This window comes from Fukomys damarensis, unplaced genomic scaffold (assembly GCF_012274545.1).
Source record: "Fukomys damarensis isolate Sample0158 unplaced genomic scaffold, DMR_v1.0_HiC HiC_scaffold_9, whole genome shotgun sequence".
In the NCBI taxonomy this organism is placed as follows: domain Eukaryota; kingdom Metazoa; phylum Chordata; class Mammalia; order Rodentia; family Bathyergidae; genus Fukomys; species Fukomys damarensis.
The window spans coordinates 47913331-47926658 of NW_022900921.1; positions in this window are offsets into that span (position 1 = coordinate 47913331).

Consider the following 13328-nt stretch of genomic DNA (forward strand, 5'->3'; position numbering starts at 1 on the left):
AGTATCTCAGGCTAAGGAAAGGAACAGCAAGGGCTCTGGGGTGTCAGGGACACATGGCTGCCTGATCCCACTGGGACACAGTGGTGCTGGCTGGCAGTGAGTGTGGCTGTGCCAATCTTCTTCTTTGGCTTAGACACAATCTCTAAATGATAGACCAAAATCTTGCATTAGTTTTATAAAAAGTGCTATTAAAAATCTAAATGTCTGAGAATCAAAAGACAGTGCTCTGTGCATTTGCATTTGCATGGATGAATTGAATTTATTTTAGGATTCCAGGTTGCCTTGGGGTCTTCCAAGACTTGGAGATTTTTTCACAGGGGCCAGCAGCTTTTGTCACATCCACCTCAAAGACATGAGGTTGTTGTGTCCGCAGAAGCCCTCACGAACCTAATGGGCAAATGTCAGCCAGGAAGGAGACAGAGAAAGAAATGAAGGGAGAAGGCAAAGGAAGAGGAAAAGAAAGGAGGGTAGGAGGGAGGGTGGAAGGAAGAAGGGAAAGAATTGAGGACCCAAAGGCTGAGGTGAGCTGTTTTTATGTCCAGGTCAATGATGGACAGCTTGTGGAAAGGTGGCTAGACTCGAGGGTTGGGCTACTGATGGGGAAAGAGGGGACCCAGCATGACCTCTGTTGGGATTGCCCCTGCCTTCTGCAGACAGCTTTCCTTCCTCATGGGGTTTAGAAAGCCTGGATTGGGTCTCGCCATCTTCTAGAAGGTCAGACATTATCTCATGGCAGCTCCAGGACAAAAGGGCAGGAAGGTCAGCCCAGTGTGTTCATGCTTTGTGGGTGGCTTAGGCAGAAGGTTTCTGGTTCCATGCTCACCTTGGGGAGTAGGAATTCTAGTTTCCAAAATTTGCCTCTTTGGGAGAGGAGGCAGAAAATAGGGCAGAAGGTCACAGACAGGAGAAGCAACTGATACTGGATGCCCCATGTTCTGGTGGACCAATTTCCAGCCTCGCAGTGCCCTCTGCCCTGGCAGGGTGTGGAGATGCAGTCTGTTCTTGTCCTTCTGTTGCCCAGGGAGACACTTTGCCAGTGCAGACTTCTTCCCTTACCTATGCAACTTTGCTGTGATGCTTGGGTGCAGCACATTTTGTCCCCAGAATTCCTGTCTGGTGTTCCCCTGCTCCACCCTGATTCACCCACCCCTGCCGGAGATGGTGGTGGGAGGACCCAGCACAGAGGCATCTGAGCGCCAGGAGCAGGTGGCCAGGGAGAGCTGGCCCTAGCTTGTCTTGTTCAGGGTCCTAGAGAAATGAGAGCTGTAGAGCTCTCAGGTGAGTTTTCCAAAACTCAGATACAAAACCAAAAGTCAGTAAGGTCTGGGGAGAGCATTTGGATTCCTCTGGGGAGACACGGAGTGACAAGAACAGGGTCACAGTGAGGGAGTTGAAAGAGCTCCATTGGCCTCATTTCTGACTCTCACATCGGAGCAGCATTTGGTTCCAAAAATAGAGGAAGTGTTCAGCCAGGCCGAGCATCAGAGCATCACTGTAAAGGCGGGGTCTGATGTCTTCCTGTGGGTGGAGAAGTCTCACTGTGATCCCTGACTGTCCACAGAGTTCTTCTCCAGGGACTGAGACTGTGGGATCTGAGCATGAGGTATGGACCTCCCAGGCAGTGATTATTCCTGTGATCTCCACCATGCAGGAGGCCCTCACCTGCTCTGGCAGGCCCTTCTCTCCAGCCACCACAGAAGCTGTGACTGCCACCACCTCCACGGTCACCTTTGTCCCCTTTGCTGCTCCTCTGGAGCCTGGTCCTATGTGGCTCCATAGGGCTCGGGCTGCTCCTTGTCCTGTCCTGGGCCCCACCTGTGTGCTCCACCCCGGCTCACTGGGGGGCTGTCCTGCTCCTTGCCCTCCCCCACAGACTGAAATATATTCAGGAATCCTGGAATCAGTTCAAGGGGGATGACTGTACTCAGCTCAAATCAATGCATAGCATGCTGTAAAGACAATTAACTTAATATGTTCCCAGGTGGTAGCAGGAAAGGGAATGGAAGTTAGAATACAAGTATGGTAGGTATTCATTTAATTAATCATGTTAGCAGTATTCTGATTAAAAGAATCTATGTTTAGAGGTGAAAGAGGATTACACTTAGTTGGTGGTAGTGAATGGGTTAAATAAATCTGCAAATCCCAGGAGATCCAAGACTCTGCTAGGCAGTTGAGGGTGTATCTAAGCCCATTTCCAATCTTCTCTTAAATATCTATGAAGAAAATGGAGATGAGAATGCCTTGGCTATTTGTCTTCTGTTATGGTTTAAATCTAGATGCCACCCCACCCAAGCCTCATGTGCTCAGGCAGAGCTTTTGGGAGGTGACTGGGTCATGGGGGTGCTATACTCAAGGGTGGATTAATCCACTGATGAGCTAAATGTGCTGCTAGGAAGTGGGGTCTGGTTGGAATAAACAATGAATGTGCATTCTTTCATGAGGACAAATATTCTGAGGAGCAGCTCCAATTATAAAATTACTTTCAGCTATTCCATATATTGATACTACCCAGATTGAATGAATCTGAGGAAGGTTTTCAGTAGACAAAACAACCGTAACACAATTCTGTGCTTTCCACTTTATTTCACCATTTATCACTGAAGCTTTAACCATAATTCACCTTTTATTCCTTCATGAAACTGGATCAAACAGTCCCTCAGGAATAAACTTGGATTCAAATAAAATTCCATTCTACCCACTTTATTCATCAAAAATATTTTAGGGCTTCTCCTAAAATTTTTTAACTTTACTAATTCTAGCTTTGTTTTTCACCAGATCTTTTAGGAGACCCAGATACATGGGTAAATATATACCCACAAACTCCCTTAATATATCCCCATGTATTAAACCAGAATGATATTTCTTATTCACATATGCTATTCTCACTCAATTCTTAATAAACTAGAAGTATTAGCTCTAGTATTTTCAATTCTCATCCTAGCAAGTATTTCAGCTCTTTACATATCAAGACAACAAAGTATAACATTCTAACCATTTAGCCAACGTTTAGTCTGAATTTTAGTAGCTGACCTTGCTATTACTTACTTGTACTAGAGGGCAACCAGTTAAATACCCATTTATTATAATTGAACAGCTAACCTCAATTTTATATTTCCCTATCATTTTAATCCTTATACCTCTAACACCTATAGAAAACAAATTACTCAAATGAAGAGACCTTATAATATAGTCATTGCTTTGGTCTGGTAAACTAAAAATGGAGACTGTATCTCCCCAGGACAAAATTCAAGGAGGAAGCACAAAACTCCATCATCAGCACCCACAGCTGAAATTCTTATTAAAGTACTCCCTGAACACACCCATATTTATATAGTGTCATTACATAAGTTGACTATGTAATTTGTGCATTTTATGTATTCTTTCATTAATGCATGAGTACTATATATGTATAATTTTACATTAACCATATTATGCTTAATCAAAATTAATACTACTGCCCCATGCTTATAAGTAATTTGTTAACCTAAGACATTCATAAAACATTATAATTTTCTATTCACATAAATCCTTATCAACATGAATATTACTTACCAAATCTTATTATATCTCTTACATAATACATGCATTCCGTTGTTAGACATTAGTGCTGTCAGTCAAATGAATCCTTGTCAATATGCCTACCACTTTGCAACGTTTTGTCCCTGAATCTGTCATCCTCCATGAAATCATCACCCCACCAGAGAGATGTCCCTCTTCTCAGTCTGGGCCCACGAGATGTGGGGGTTTCTATAACTGAAACTTCAACAGGCATCTGGTTCTTTCTTCAGGGCCATGCAATCTGAAATCACCCACTCATTCCTCTTAAATAAGACATCTCAGTGGATTAATGTGTAATCAGGCTGTGGTTTCATGCATTTGGTATCTTTTTATTTTCAAGGATGCTGTGACTCACCGCAGCTGTCCAGGCACGGGCTCAGTCAATTTGATTGTGGCTGGACTTTGTAATCCATATTCTTTTTTTTTTCTTTCATTGAGTTTGGTACATTTTAGGTATACAGTACAGTTACATTCATCATCGGGTTCTTGTACCTTTACATGACAGATTTTGGTTCTCATTTTTTCCCGTTGTCCCATAATCTTAATTCCCATAATTTTATGTGTGTTGTGATTTCAGTCAATGCTTGAAGGACATAGTAAAAATGTAAATGTACACATATATGTACATACATGCAAACAACCAGTAGTAATTTATTAACCCTCTTATCCCCGTTAAATATTAATAACCATTAATTATATAACTTCATTAAAGTTAATTATGTAGGTATATTTTCATTTTTGCCAAATCCCCAAAACAAAAACCATGAATACTTGATTATTAACAAAACACATATTCCTAACAAAATGCAAAATTTCTGTTGTTGTAGAGTTGTAATATTATTTTATTGATGAATCAGTATTAACCTTTCCTATTGTTTCTTCATAAAAAATTTTATTCTATGAATAAACTCGTTTTCCTCTGTAAACTCCCATTCTATGAATTTTATTTAATTTTTTTTACTAACTTTGTTAATATAGTTTAAAGCTAAATCAAGGCACGGAAAATGCCTAGATGAATTAAATTTACTCCATAAGCATAAAATTTTGGTCCTAGTTTTCTAAATTAACTGTTAGCAAATTTATACATTCAAGGATCCTCATACCAGTGAGAATGCCCTCTAAATAAAAATTGATTAAAAAGAGTGAGTATAAAGTATACTTCATCGGTAGCTTGTTACACCTTGCTCTACCATAGCCCCACGGGAGACAGCAGTAATAGAAATTAAGCAGTAAATGGACTGGGTCACTGGGGGTGTGATGGAGAGGAGCATATCTCTCTTCCTGGCTCATCCCTTCTCTCTCTCCTTCCTGGTCAGCATGATGGGAGCAGCTTTTGTCCACAAGACCCCTCTGCCATGCTGCTTTTTCTTTGGAGCTGGCCAACCATGGACTGAAATGTGAGCCAAAAGAAAGCTCTCCTCCTTTAAATTGCTAGTGTCTGATATTTTGTCCCAGCAATGAGGAAAGGGACTATGATACCTTCTTGTATCCAATGATACTGTTCTTTGGGTTTTCATCCATCCATCCAATATACCCTTACATATCTTTTCTTAAGTGGCAGGTGCTATATTATAGGTCACACAACCCCAGGTATTCATTTCTCATAGCAGGCTCTCAGCACCTTAAGGAAAGAAAAATAAATAAATAAATAAATAAAAAACATCAATAAGAAAACCTTGCTTCTGGCCTATTTGGAAGATAAAATCCATGTTTAGCACTTCATTCTTGATCTCTATTTGCCTTTTAGTCAGTTTTGTTTTATGGTTAGCTGTTCTGTAGCTTTGAGTAGAATTAAAAGTTCAGATCCAGGACAGTTTGGAAGCTCTTATCTCCAGTAGATGAAGTTATTTAGGAAACAAACAAAAGCCACAACAGTTTTCGAGGCCCAGAGAACTGATTTCCCAGAGTACCAGCCCTGGCCTTAGCCTGTGCTCAGAATATGGGCACACTGAAAACTTGTGGATCTAAGTGGGGACAGCATCCCAGGAGCATAGCCATGCAGCTGTTGCCGTGAGAACTAGTGTTTACTTTCCATGATCACGTCATAGTTCCTGCTGGCGCTCAACTGTAACCCAGCCCTGGCCAGGCCTGGCCAAGTGCTGATGGAGGGCTTCTAAAATTATAGGTTGATTTTGATCCCTTAGCACTATGCGGAGTATTTTGGAGTGGGGCTGGAAATGGCCCTGCAGGCGACAAGGAGGGTGAGTGGCATTTAACACAGAGGTTTTCTGAATTTGGAAGCTGGATACACCTGCCACCGTCAGCTGCTGGAACTCACCCCAAGGGCGTTATCATAGTCTTGAGAAAGAAAAAATGTGGAAAACTAAAAACAGGCAGAAATGATGAATTTGGCACATACAAATTAAATGGCATACAATGCTATAGACGCATGCTCAAGGTTCCAATAACATATCATATGTTGAAAATATTGTAGGTCACAAATGCATTTAACACACAATATCTACTGAACGCCGTGGCTTAGTAGCACTATGTAGCACTTAGTGTACTATGGAGAATTGGTTGTTTCTGTGGTTAGAACTGTCCCTCCAAGGTCATGTGTTGGAAATTTAACCCCCAGAACAACAGTGTTGGGAAGCAGGGCATTTAAGAGATAATTAGGAATGGGTTAAAGCCATCTTTGCAGGGCTGAATTGGTTCTGGTAAGCATGGGTGTCTTATAAGTCTGGGCTCCTCTGTCTTCTACATGCTCTCTTGGCCTTCTACCACTTTATATGTACCCTCTTGTGCTTCTGCCAAGTTATGACATGGCAAGAAAGCCCACATCAGATATTGGCCCTTGATCTTGGACTTTCCAAATTCCAGAACCATGAACAAATAAACTACTGTTTATGAACTACCCAGTCTGTGGTTATTCTGCTAGAGCGGTGGAGAATGGGCTAAGGCAATTGGTGGCCTCATGATCATGTGGCCAAGTGAAAGCTTTGGCTTGCCGCCACTGCCTGGCACCATGATAGAGTATCCTGCTCCATATCCATAGCTTAGGAAAAGTTTAAAAATTGAAGTATAGTTTCCCCAGATTGCATTTACATCATTGTAAAATTTTTTAAAAATCCTAAATTGAATCCTAAATCATAAGGTAGGGACCATCCATACAGGGTTAAACAGTATTGTAATGGGCTTTAGGAAGCCCAGCTATTTGGTCAAACATTACTGTGGGTAGTTCTGTGATGGGAGTATTGGATGACATTAACATTCGGATAGGAGACTGAGTAAAGCGGGTCAGCCTCCATAACATGGGTGGTCCTCACCTAAACAAGAACCTTAGTAGAAACTGATTAGAACAAAGTCTCACCTACTACAGAGAGAATTGTCTTGCCTAATGGCCATCAAACTGGAATATTTGGTGGTTCTTTCTAGTTCTAAAGCAGCCTGCTAGACTTTGAACTTGAGCTGGACATTAGCTCTGTAGACTTGAACATTTTCATAATCAACTGAGCCAGTCATCATAAATTCCCCCCATTGGTTCTATTTTTCTGGAGAATCCTGATTGACTATGACAAATATAGCAGTTTAATAATATTTGCTAAAATTTAAAATAAAATATATCATTTAATGTATAAATTCTTTATCTAGAATTCTGTTCTAAGAAGACATTTTCTAACTACACAAAGAGAAAAACGAAAATCTCAGTAAATAGATCCAGGGAAGTCATCTGTGGGTTGTGGGAGATGGGTAGATTTCATTTTATGACTCATAATTTTCTTGATTATTACATTTTAATGAATAGGTATAATTTTGAATCAGAAAGGAAGTTGTATTTAAAATAAATTTTCGCAGAGATTCAGTGGCTGGGCTTGAACTTGGGCTTGGTCCTCAGTTCTCTGTCAGTCTCTCACCTTGTGCTCTGTTTCCCACCAAAGGGCAAGACCTCAGCTTCAGTCCACGGATATGAGGATGGCAGGCCAGGGGTGTTCCACTAGGAACTTCTGGAATTTTCCTGGTAGAAAATAGGGAGGTTTTTCCAGGCCTACCCTGTTAGTCACTTTTTCACACTGGGAGTCAGTTCTAACACAAACAAATGAAAGGAGAGGTTTATTATGGCTCATGTCTTTAGTCCACGGTCAGCCTCTTCAAAGTAGGAGGTCATGGTGGAAGGACCTAGCAGAAGAGCTGCTCACAGCATGGCAGATAGGAAGCAGAGAGAGAGAGAGAAGGAAGGAATTGAAGAGGGAGACAAAACCTTCCAGGTCATGCCCTCCTTCACCCTTAACCAGGCCCCACCTCCTAATAGCAAGCCAATGCTAAGCCACCATAGCCCATCACCTTCCAGAAGCCCTAACTGTGAGTGTCCAAGGCTCTTGGGGATCATCTAGATTTAAACCATATCTACCTCCACCAGTATGTGGTGAATTCTCATAGCCTCTTCTGAATACTGCCATGTCAACAGTGACAACAGTGACCAAAATGTTTGCCACCCATGTGGACTCATAACTTCCAGTTCAGTTTCTGTTTTAACAGAAGCATCAAGGAGGCCATCAGATGCATGGCCCTCCTTGACATCAGCCTTAAGCAGGTGCAGCTGAAAGGCAGAGATACCAGTTTCCCCTCATAGTTCATATGTAAGATGCCATATGTGCACATCTTAAACACTGGTCATGTGTGATGGACTTGTTTACATCCTCAGCTTGTAGCACCTTTGGATGGTGTGCTGCTTCCTGAGAGTTATTTCTATTCCTACAGAGTAGTAGAAGCTGAGGATCCATCATCCAAAAATCCATAATTCTGCAAATCCGCAACATCTTGAATGCCAATACAACACCACAAGTATGAAGACTATACCTGACCTCACCTAATGGATGACAATCAAAATGCAGGTGCACTGAAAATATTGCATAATGCATTGGATGCCTATGAAACATAAATTAATTTATGGTTTGACATGGGCCCCATCCTCAAGATATCTTATTCTGTCTAAACAAATATCCCCCAACCAGGAAACAATGAACTCCTTCTCGTCCCATGCATTTCAGAGACAAGGTGCACACTTGCACTGTCTTGTGTTTGTCCTAATGTCATTAACTCCATACTTTATGGAGGGGTGTGCTTCAGGACCAGCTCTGGAGTACTGGCTCCCTGCACCAATCAGTTCAGCCATTGTCTTCACTAAGAATTCAATTCTCTTGACCAGAAGTTCTGTTGTTGTATTCCACCTTCATGGCAATCTCACCATTATTTATCTCCAATTCTGTGGTGTCACATAAAAATGGCAGCTCCCAGAACTTCCCAAGGCAAAAGTGCACCACTATTTGTGCAGGGTGACATCAGAATAGTGGCACTGCTGGGGAAGCTGACCCACCAGATGGACATCTAAGAGATCCTGGAGTGGCCTGGGCATGTCAAGACACAGTTGGGACTCTCAGGAAGCTTGAGAAGTTGGTCTTCATCCCAGTGGACAAGAACATTCTTCAATACTTCAGCAACCAAAAGAAAGTGTTGTGTGCCTGTGTGACAGTTGATTTATTGGGTCAACCTGAGTTGTGGAAGACCCACTGTACAGAGGATTGTTGCCAGAATGGTGTAAAGGGAAGCAAAGAAGGAAGGCTTGCTTCTGTTTTTTAGGAGGAGCTCCAGTCCTCGCATTCACCTTGGATGTCATTGTTTGGCTTCTGGAGCAAACTCTTCAGCTTCCAACACCAACCTGTCAACCTCCCGATGTGGATTCACAACAGACAATACACGGAGCTCCAGTCCTTCAACTGGATCCTTCCAGTCCCCTGTGCATAGACAGCCCTGTTGCACCCTCCACAGCTGACTCGGGATGGCCATCATAAGCCAATCTGTACATTCTTATATATTGGTATATCTTGAATTACATCTGTTTTTCTGTGGCTGAGGCAACTTAAATAATGTGACCTTCCCTTCTGTCATCACTGCACTGTCATCTGGCTTGTATCTCAAAGGTGAGCCATGATTTCCTATTCCAGTCTCACACGGCACTTCATGGAGCCTCCATGGAGTGGCCGGGTCAGTCCAGAGTTGGGTATGTGAGAGAATGGGCCAAAGGGCTCCACAAACTATGACCATCCAGTGGAACTCATTTCTTCTCCCTCCTCCCTCCTTCCACTTCTTCCTTCTCCTTCCTCAGCTCCTGAGACTGGAAAAAAATGAGGTATGTGAATTATGCAGTCCTATTAAGGAAAACTGAATCCGCGTCCCGATGGACAATTCTAAGGCCTATGGGCTGTGCAAAAGAAAATCACCGCCCACTTCTTCTTCCTCCTTTCACCTTCCACTTCTTCTACTTCTTCCTTCTTTTTCCTTTCACTTCCTCCTCTTCCTTCCTGTCTTTTTTCTTTTTCTTCTTCCTCCATGGTGCTGGGGTTGAAACCAGGGCTCCCCACATGCAGGCAGCTGCTCCCTGGCTGAGCCCCTGGCTGAGCTCACCACTTCACGATGCTTTCCCATCCTTGGAGAGTGTCGCTAGGACCCCATCTCCTCTTCTTCCTGTGTTTTCCCTTCTTCCTTTCTCTAGCTAGTGTGTTGTGTTTGTGCGGAGGGTGGGTGTGGGACACAGGGTGGCAAAGCCAACTGTCAGGGACTTTCAGGAAACAAATACCAGTCCTGAAGCATTACCCTGAGTGGTTTGCATGTGAATCCTTGAGCAAACACCAGCCTGGCAGCTTCTGCCCTAACATCTGCCTCCAGGATGGCAGCCCCACCCCAGCCATCTGGCTGGTGGCCATCCCACCCTAGCCTGCTGCTAGTAGACAAAAGTCCTGCTGAGGTTACTAAGTTGAAACCACCTGGGCTTACCCCTGGGCCCCGATCGTACCATGAAATTCTTATTCCTATTTCTCAAGACTGGAATAATTGTGCTAAAAGTCAAGCTTTGAAGTCAGTTGTGCTCCCCTTCTTGAGAGGGTGTGAGGGGTCCATTGCATTCAGAGATGTCTGGGAGTGAGTAGAGAATGCTGCGTGTGTGTGTGTGTGTGTGTGTGTGTGTGTGTGTGTGTGTGTATGTACATGTGCTTATCTGCTTGCTCAGTAGCCAGGGATGGGAGGCTACTCGTGGGAGCCCTTTCCTAGACACACTGTCAGCACACAGTAAAAGGACACATTTAGGCCCAAATCACTTTCCACAGCCCTGGCAGCCATGCAACCCTGCAGGAGGGACTTTGCCAGGGAGCTGGAATCCTCTGTCCTCTAGTAGCAATGAATCATGGGAGCACCTGGCACTCAGCTGGATTCAGGCTCCAGGCTTCTCCACACAGTGCTGCCCACACCTCTGTGTGGGTCCAGTGGTGCATGAAAAAGTTTCAGGTAGATGTAGTTATATTTAAGTGAGCCTCAGACTGTACTGGGCTCTACTCTACTCTTCAGGCCTTTCCCAAGCTCTATTGATAACACATCTTCCCCTTTCTGATTAGACTTTTCTTTCTTTTATATTTTTAAAACATTTTGCCTTTTTTGTTTTAAGACATTGTCTCACTATGTAGGCCTAGCTGGCCTCAACCCCTGATTCTTCTGACTCAGCCTCCTGAGTGCTAGGATTACAGGTGTGCACCACACCTGGTGGCTCTGAGCTTTGCATTTTCTTTAAAAACACCAGGAAAAGGGAAAAGGGAGTCAACACTCTTTAAACACAGACCCACACCTTTGTACATGAAGAGAGTTAAATTTGAGGGATTCTAGAAGAAATAAAGATCAGTAGAAAGGAGACATGGAAAGCATAATTTTAAAGTTAAACTTCTAAGAAAACTGCAGTTTCAAGACACAAAGTTACCAAGGTTACAATGACTTTCATTACAAGGACTTTTTCCTTCTAAACTTCTCATTCCTAAATTCCTAAGAGTCTTAAAGACACAATAGGTCTGTAAGCTGGGCTCATGCTTTTCTTTGGATAGTATAAATTCACACCTTCATAGACTTCTGTAGTAAAGTTATGGCCTATTCACTGGGTACTGCATCTCCAAACCCAGTCTTTTTTTTTGCATCTAATCCAGCCCACTCCCAGGTGAACTGGCAAATATTAGGAATAGTGTCCTAGATCACCTAATTCAAGGGCAGACGAGGTCCCCACCTGCTTCTTGGGACCTCTTGAGACCCCCAGCAAATTGGATTCTTCTTTGCTTCGAGTACTGGAGATCAAACTCAGGGCCTCCCACATGCTAAGCAAATGCTCTGCCCTTGAGCTTATCTACAGCCAGTGAAGCTGATTTTTGCAGTACGTGAGTCTCTCATCTTTTGAACTTCTTTAGTGGAATTTTGAAACCCTTAGACTGGGACAGAGTAGAGCTTCTAAGCACACATAGCCGAAAGGAGTGGTCTCCATCTGCCGACACCCAAGACTTCATGTTCACATTTGCTGTAAGACCAGCCTGGCTGCAGGACAGGAAGTGGTGGTATTTACCCACTTGAAGAGGCTGGCTGATATATAAGCTTTTGCAGCCCCAATCAGAGAGTGCAAATCATAATGTAGGAAGCCCTAGAGCAGACAGGAGTCTGGTGTTGGGAGGGAGGACAGGTAGAAGGAGAGAGCCTGGGGCTACAGGGAAGGGGCCAGGTTACTGTCTCTGGGGATGCCAAGGAGCCTGATGAGAGCTTTTTATCCATTGCACCGGTGTTGAGACTGCACAGCCACTCAGCCCTGAGCAGCAGAAGTTGTGAGTTGGAGACAAAGATATATGCAGTGTATTTATAATTTATTTAGGGGCCTTTCTTAGTGGTTATAAAATTGTTTGGAATCTCACACATGCACACTTTTGAACCGGAGGGAGCAGAACCTCCTCTTTAATCACATTGGTGTCTGCCATGAGACAACACTTGAACTTTGGAAATGATAAAAGTTTGTTTACCCTTAGCAAAAGACAATTTCCTGTTTGAGGGCCAGAGAGGAAGAGAGCCTTTTAAAAGGGGCTTACTCAAATCTCTTAAAAGTGTTTTTGGACATGAAGAAAGCAACAGTTGGCTGTGTTAAGTGCAAAAGTAGGAGAAACATCAGGATTCTATTTCACCTAAAGTACACATGGAATTCAGCAGTCACAGCAAAGCTAGAAGCAGTCCAGGAAGGGAGAGAGTTGGTTTTGCTGAACTAAAATAGTTGGAAAATAAATGGTGACATTTATTTGACAAAATCAAGATGTCACCCTATTCGTCATCTTCCCCTCCAGTTGAACTCTTACCTGAAGGACACAGACTAGTTCTCCACCTCACTCCCTGGAAATTTATGGAAGGTTTTAAAGCAGCACAGACTAACCTGTGAAGCTATCCATGCACACAGGAAGTGACTTTTTTTAAGGATGGAGAAAGCTTTATTACTGTGCTGAGCAAAGAGAACACAGGAGTCTGAAAAAGGAAGTTGCTGTCCCCTGACAAAGGAAATATGGGGATTTTATTCTGAGAGCCTCCATTAAGGAAAGCATTTGAGGGGCAGGATATCCCTGAGCACGCTGTTTAATGTGAACATTTCTGAGCATGTTCAGGTTAAGGTCATAGTTTATGAACTGGGCATGCTCTACTTAAGGTCACAGAGAGCATGTTCAAAGGTTAAGATGGTGGACACACATTTCTGAGCATGCTCAGATCAGATCCTGAAGATGGCGGACATGAATGCTTCTAGGCTGAAACAAAAAAGAGGATAATTTAAAGGCACGCTAATGGAAGGGGTTGTCTCTTCAGGAGCCTGTCTCACTTAGTGGCTTACACCCCTTTTCCATTCCTTCTCTTGTCTCTCCCCTGCACTGTACCCTCTGTTAAGATGCAAAGTCGATTGTATTAGTTTCCTTCCTAGATCCTGGGAGGCTGCAGAA